This window comes from Mustelus asterias, chromosome 19 (assembly GCF_964213995.1).
Source record: "Mustelus asterias chromosome 19, sMusAst1.hap1.1, whole genome shotgun sequence".
Lineage (NCBI taxonomy): Eukaryota > Metazoa > Chordata > Chondrichthyes > Carcharhiniformes > Triakidae > Mustelus > Mustelus asterias.
The window spans coordinates 66,307,158-66,313,959 of NC_135819.1; positions in this window are offsets into that span (position 1 = coordinate 66,307,158).

Below are 6,802 nucleotides of genomic sequence, written 5' to 3' on the forward strand. Positions count from 1 at the left end.
GATTCCATGAAAATCCAGCCATTGTGTGGAGGTTTCATTGGGACAGGATTGGACTCTGGGTCCTACTCTTCAGATCAATGGGGGTCATGGTCCAATTAAGGGATCTGCTGTCGGGCCATTGAAAGGTCAGATAGTCTTAAACGCCCAATGCTAGAACTGTTCAGATAAGTGTTTAGACATTTTCAAAAGCTTACAAGACATATCAAGGGTTTGGTAAGTTTTTTTGACTGAAAACATAAACTGTCTGGTCAGTAACGTCTCCCCAGCGCCCTTAAACTGAATGAGGCAGTAATCGATTTGTTACAGGCAAATTGTGTCCAGCACACATGATTCAGTTCTCCAATGAAGTGGAGAAGGTGGATAAAGCTAGTTCAACGTGATGTTGTCTGTGTGGAATTCCAAAACTCTTTTGACATGAGGCCACATAATAGAGATTGTAAATGTGAAGCCCATGGGATTAAAAGGATCAGTGAGAATTTCATATTTCTACTCAGGGGCAGAAAGCAGAGAGGAGCAGTGAACAGTTGATTTTCACTATGGAGGGGCTCAGCATGAGAAACTTTACCCCTTTTTTGATGTGTTTTAATGACCTGGTCTTGAGAGGGGAGTGTGATTTCAAAGTTTGTCGATAACAGGAAATGCGAAAATGTAGTAAACAGTGAGGAGAATGATAGCAGACTTCAAGATTGGTGAAATAGACAGACATTGGCAGATATTTAAGGCCGAAAAATGTGATGTGATGCATTTTGGAAGGACGAATAAGTGAAATTGTAGAATTTTTAAGGAGGAGAGGAGCAGATACAGAAATCCTTCAGGTACTTTATCAATTTGATAAAGTGTCACATCAAAGGTTATTGCAGAAAATAAATCTCATTGTGAAGTGCATAACATTTTAGCATGGATAGAAGATTGGGGGGCTGGCAGAAAGCAGAGCATGGATAAACGGGCCTTTTTCTGATTGGCAGATGTGATGAGTGGCGTCCCACAGGGGCCCACGTTGGGGCCTCAACTTGTTAGATTGTATATCAATGACTTAGATGAGAGGAGTGGAGCCATAGTAGCTAAATTTGCAGATGACACAAAGATAGGTGGGAAAATATATTGTGAAGAGGACATAAGGAGGTTACAGATGGATATAGATGTGGTTTGTGAGTCAGCAAAACTCTGGTATAGAATATAACATGAAGTCCATTTTGGTAGGAAGCATACCAGAGGCTGTATGTTACTCAAATGGATCTTGTCATCCTTTGCCAAGGGGATTGACTAAAACCCATTTGAAATGTCCAGGATTGTAAAGGTTCCATGAGTACATTTTAGGCTGTTGAAGATTGTCGCTAGGTTGGCTACAATGGGATTTTCCTTTGTGGTCACCTTGTTCAGAGAGGTGCATTCTACAGTCAGGGGGTATGTCACTGGCTACATGGCTGAGTTAGTGGTTGCTACTGTCTCCTGCAGTATCCCCAGCTCCACCAAGTTACAAATGATGGTGAGGACTGCCTCTTTAGTGATGTGGCTTAATGGGGTACTGTTGGTGGGTTCAGTGTGCTGGCCCAGGTATTGCCACAGGGTCAATGTTCTTTAGTCCGTAATCTCTTCCTGAGGTTGCCACACGTCCTCCACTGCTTGGCAAACTATTCCCCATTGGCCATCCCGTGTCCAATCCCTCGACAATTCTTTCATGCTTCCCACTTTTATCATGTAATCAATTATTGCCCTTCTTGTGTTTTAGCGATCCCCAAGAGAATTTTTTCTCCTCTACGTCTATTGCCATGTTCAGTTTGCTGAGAATATCCATGTCTAGAACTGTTCCTTCTGGCTTATCACAAATCCAAAACTGCATCGGCAAAAAAGATGCCTCCCATTTCTAACTGTTGGGTTTCACGTTTGTATGCTTTAGTTTTGTGCCTCCCTTTGATTAAGGATCGAATGCTTATTAGGATGTCCAAATTAATAATTGATACCGTCACCCTCGCATAATGTACTGCTGGACCCCTGACAGTGCTTTAATATAGAGACGGGAGTCGCTCTGAGGGTCGATGGTACCTATTGATTGTGGGTCTTAGACAATGACTTGATAATCTCTCATGATTGTTCTTTGTTCCTTGCAATAAGACCATAAGATATAGGACCAATATTAGGCCATTCAGTCCATCAAGTCTGCTCTGCCATTCAATCATGGCTGATCATTTTCTCAATCTCATTCTCCCGCTTTTCCCTGTAATCTTTGATCCCCAATGACCTGGCCTCCACATCCTTCTGTGACAATAAATTCCACAGAATGACCACCCTCTGGCTGAAGAATTTCCTCCTCATCTTGGTTCTAAAGGGTTGTCCCTTTACTCTGAGGCTGTGCCCTTGGACCCTGTCTCTCTTATTAATGGAAACATCTTCCCCACATCCACTCTATCCAGGTCTTTCATTATTCTGTACATTTCAATGAGATCCCCCCTCATTCTTCTAAACTCCATCGAGTACAGACCCAGAGTCCTCAAATGCTCCTCATATGTCAAGCACTGAAGTGGTCTGGGCTGGTGGTTGGGAGTAGGTTTGTTGTGTTGTTATTTGGGACCTTTTCCTGCCTTCCTTCCCCCCGGGGCCCAGCATTCCTTCTGCCCATGCAGTCCTGTTCCAATTTCAGCACTTGTGTTGAGTTTAGCTGGGGACATTCATTCTTCCTGTGCCCTGGCTGATTGCAGTTAATCGCTTCTTGGCCTTTTGGCTAAGATCAAGTGTCAGATCAAACCCAAGATCAGGTGCAATGCCTTTTCATGTTCGCTTGGATCTTGTGGGGATCATGAATTAGATTCAAGTTGAATTTTAATTGGTTTTTGGAGCATGCACGGGGATGGATTAAAGGTTTGCCTAGTCCACTCTGAGCATTGGCTTTGTAACTTTAAGGAAGGCTTAGAAAGAATAATCTGACCTGGTGACTGCTGCCACCTGGTGTTCAGATGCAGCTCTTACTAGTTTTCTGTTCATTATCTATCTCAGTAACCCAATGGATTAGCTCCTCATCTGTCTGCATGATGACAAGTCTGGAGCCAGACCATCCTTAAAGATCTTAATGGATGTTAAATCATTCTGATCGGGAGTTATATGCTCTGGAGTGGGCCACGTGGGTGGACCATGTTAGTTCTCTATGTTGCTGGGTTGTAAGCCCTTTTCCCAGGGGAATTCCCATTTTCAAACCCCAGTTGACTGGTCTCACCCTGAGAACCTGGATAATGGCTGCTTTAAACCCATTGTAGGCTGTGTCCTGGGCAGCATGGATGGGGGTCACTTTCCTACACCATTCTTTGTCCCGGAACCGCTCATCCGATTGGTTGTAGGAAGTTGCTGACAATTTGCCTCTGACTAAACTTGCAACGTGGTGGTTGTGGAAGTTATGACACAGCCACATTTCCCTCACCTTTTTCCAGATCCTGATGTTGTTCCGTTGTGGTTTCTGGCAATGTCTGGAATACTTTCAGTTTGTTGTCAGGATTGGGGGACATACAAGTTGTTTGGATTTTGGAGGCTGGGTCTGGGTGCTCCGATGGTATTACAGCTGTTGCTGGGGCCATTTTCTGGCAGTGGTGGTATGGTGGTGACATATCATTGTGGTGCCCGTATTGTCCTGCTTTATGCTCCACATCTCCCCAATCCTGGTCAGATATTCTCCACACAGGGGCAGCAGCCATGGCCGGGTGCTGAGCACACTTTGGATGCCCATAGTCGCCTACACTTATACAACTCAGTGTATGTCCTAAAGACTAACATCATCGCCCTCTCCTCATCTTTCCTTTGTTTATTCCATCATAGTCTCTGTTGGACTGGAATAATGTCTGGACCCTACCTTATCTTTCAACAGCTTCTCAATCAATGTTTGATGTTTATCCAATATCTAGAAGGTAGGGATGTGTTCGGCACAACTTGTGGGCCGAAGGGCCTGTTTGCGCTGTAGTTTTTCTATGTTTCTATGTAATTGGATAGGAGGAGGTAGGTATAGCTAAAGGGATAAAAGGATACGGGAGAAAAATGGGAACAGGTTACTGAGCTGGATGATCAGCCATGATCATAATGAATGGTTGAGCAGGCTCGAGGGGCTGAATGGTCTCCTGCTTTCTATTTTTCTATCTAACGTGTTAGAGAATCCTCGGGTCCCTACTCAATTTCTAACCTTTTTTTAATGGCTGCATTTTATTTTCTGATGGGAATGGGATATTCGCTATTAGAGGTGGTGCCTCACCATCTATCTCTCAGCACCCGATGCAAACTTGCAACTCATAACCATGTGGTTGACTGTAACTCCTATTGCTCTGCACGCTTCATCCACTCTTATGATCATGCTATTTGTTGCCAATGATACTGTTCTCCCTACGTGTACTTGCAACTAATAACCCACAGAGAAGCTTTCTTACCTTGCACATTCCACCCCTTCACCCCTGAGATTGGTCTGTCTGTTCGAGAACCCCACAGTCCTTCTATGTTCAGGTGCCACATGACATGAACGAGCGGATGTCCTGGCCTCAGCTGTTTGTGAGGCAGTCGCGTTCTTTGGGCTGTTTGCTCGATCCACTTTGGTCTTGTCGAGTGTGAACTTCCCGCCCTCATCACCAGTTGGTTATGGAATGTTAATGAACCAACGCTTGATACAAGGTTCTCAAATGATCAGAGAGCCTTATTTTATTACACCGGTGGGAAGGCAACCTCTATTGGTTACTCTGATGGTTTACAGAGCTACAGAGTTTACAGAGCAGGGGAGGTGATGGCCTTGTGGTATTATCACTAGACTATTAATCCCGAAGCTGAGCTAATGTTCTGAGGACCTGGGTTCGAATCCCGCCACAGCAGATGGTGGAATTTGAATTCAATAAAAAATATCTGGAATTAGGAATCTACCGATGACCATGAAACCATTGTCGGAAAAACCCATCTGGTTCACTAATGTCCTTTAAGGAAAGAACTTTGCCGTCCCTACAGATAAGCTGCCCACAGGGAGTCCATGCATTGTCTTATTTACTGAGATTGTTAACAGTCATGATGGCTATTAACAGCTGGCTTTTGATCACATCCTGCGGTTGTACATTTTGTGCATCGGTTAATTCTGGGTTTTAACTATATTCAATCCACATAAGCATCTGTAAGTGAGTTTAATATTAGTGTTCCAGTTTTTCCTCTTACAGACAGGTACCCAGGGGTTCCCCTCAAGTGGCACAGGCATTGATAGCATTGCTTGAGCAGTACAAGTGGTATCTCCACCATGTTTCTGCTGACTCCATGGCTCTCATTATACTCACATTATCTTGTATGGTCAGATGGCAAAGGGAGAATCATGAGCCACGTGTATAGAGGGTTGTCTCCGAGAAGCCATGGTCTGGTTCTCTATGATGGCTGGAAGAACAAGAGAATATTAAAAAATGGGAGCTGGAGTAGACCATATGTAAGAAATTTAACAACACCAGGTTAAAGTCCAACAGGTTTATTTGGTAGCAAAAGCCACACAAGCTTTCGGAGCTGCAAGCCCCTTCTTCAGGTGAGTGGGAATTCTGTTCACAAACAGAGCATATAAAGACACAAACTCAATTTACATGAATAATGGTTGGAATGCGAATACTTACAACTAATCAGGTCTTTAAGAAACAAAACAACGTGAGTGGAGAGAGCATCAAGACAGGCTAAAAAGATGTGTATTGTCTCCAGACAAGACAGCCAGTGAAACTCTGTGGGGGTTACAAATAGTGTGCCATGAACCCAATATCCCGGTTGAGGCCGTCCTCGTGTGTGCGGAACTTGGCTATCAGTTTCTGCTCAGCGACTCTGCGCCGTCGTGTGTCGCGAAGGCCGCCTTGGAGAACGCTTACCTGAATATCAGAGGTCGAATGCCCGTGACCGCTGAAGTGCTCCCCAACAGGAAGAGAACAGTCTTGCCTGGTGATTGTCGAGCGGTGTTCATTCATCCGTTGTCGCAGCGTCTGCATAGTTTCCCCAATGTACCATGCCTCGGGACATCCTTTCTTGCAGCGTATCAGGTAGACAACGTTGGCCGAGTTGCAAGAGTATGTACCGTGTACCTGGTGGATGGTGTTCTCACGTGAGATGATGGCATCTGTGTCGATGATCCGGCACGTCTTGCAGAGATTGCTGTGGCAGGGTTGTGTGGTGTCATGGTCACTGTTCTCCTGAAGGCTGGGTAGTTTGCTGCGGACAATGGTCTGTTTGAGGTTGTGCGATTGTTTGAAGGCAAGAAGTGGGGGTGTGGGGATGGCCTTGGCGAGATGTTCGTCTTCATCAATGACATGTTGAAGGCTCCGGAGGAGATGCCGTAGCTTCTCCGCTCCGGGGAAGTACTGGACAACGAAGGGTACTCTGTCCACTGTGTCCCGTGTTTGTCTTCTGAGGAGGTCGGTGCGGTTTTTCGCTGTGGCGCGTTGGAACTGTTGATCAATGAATCGGGCGCCAAATCCTGTTCTTATGAGGGCATCTTTCAGCGTCTGGAGGTGTCTGTTGCGATCCTCCTCATCCGAGCAGATCCTGTGTATACGGAGGGCTTGTCCGTAGGGGATGGCTTCTTTAACGTGTTCAGGGTGGAAGCTGGAGAAGCTTCCTTATCCTGAGACTGTGTCCCAGTTTTCTGGATTCCCCAGAGGGGAACAACATCTCAGTATCTACCCTGCCAAGCTCCTTCCAGAGTCTGTATATTTTAATTAGCTCACCTCTCATTCTTCTAAACCCCATAGGCCTCACTTACTCAGCTGTTCATCATAGACCAATCCTGTCATCCCAGGGTCCAATCTAGTGAGCCTTTGCTGTACCGCTGCCA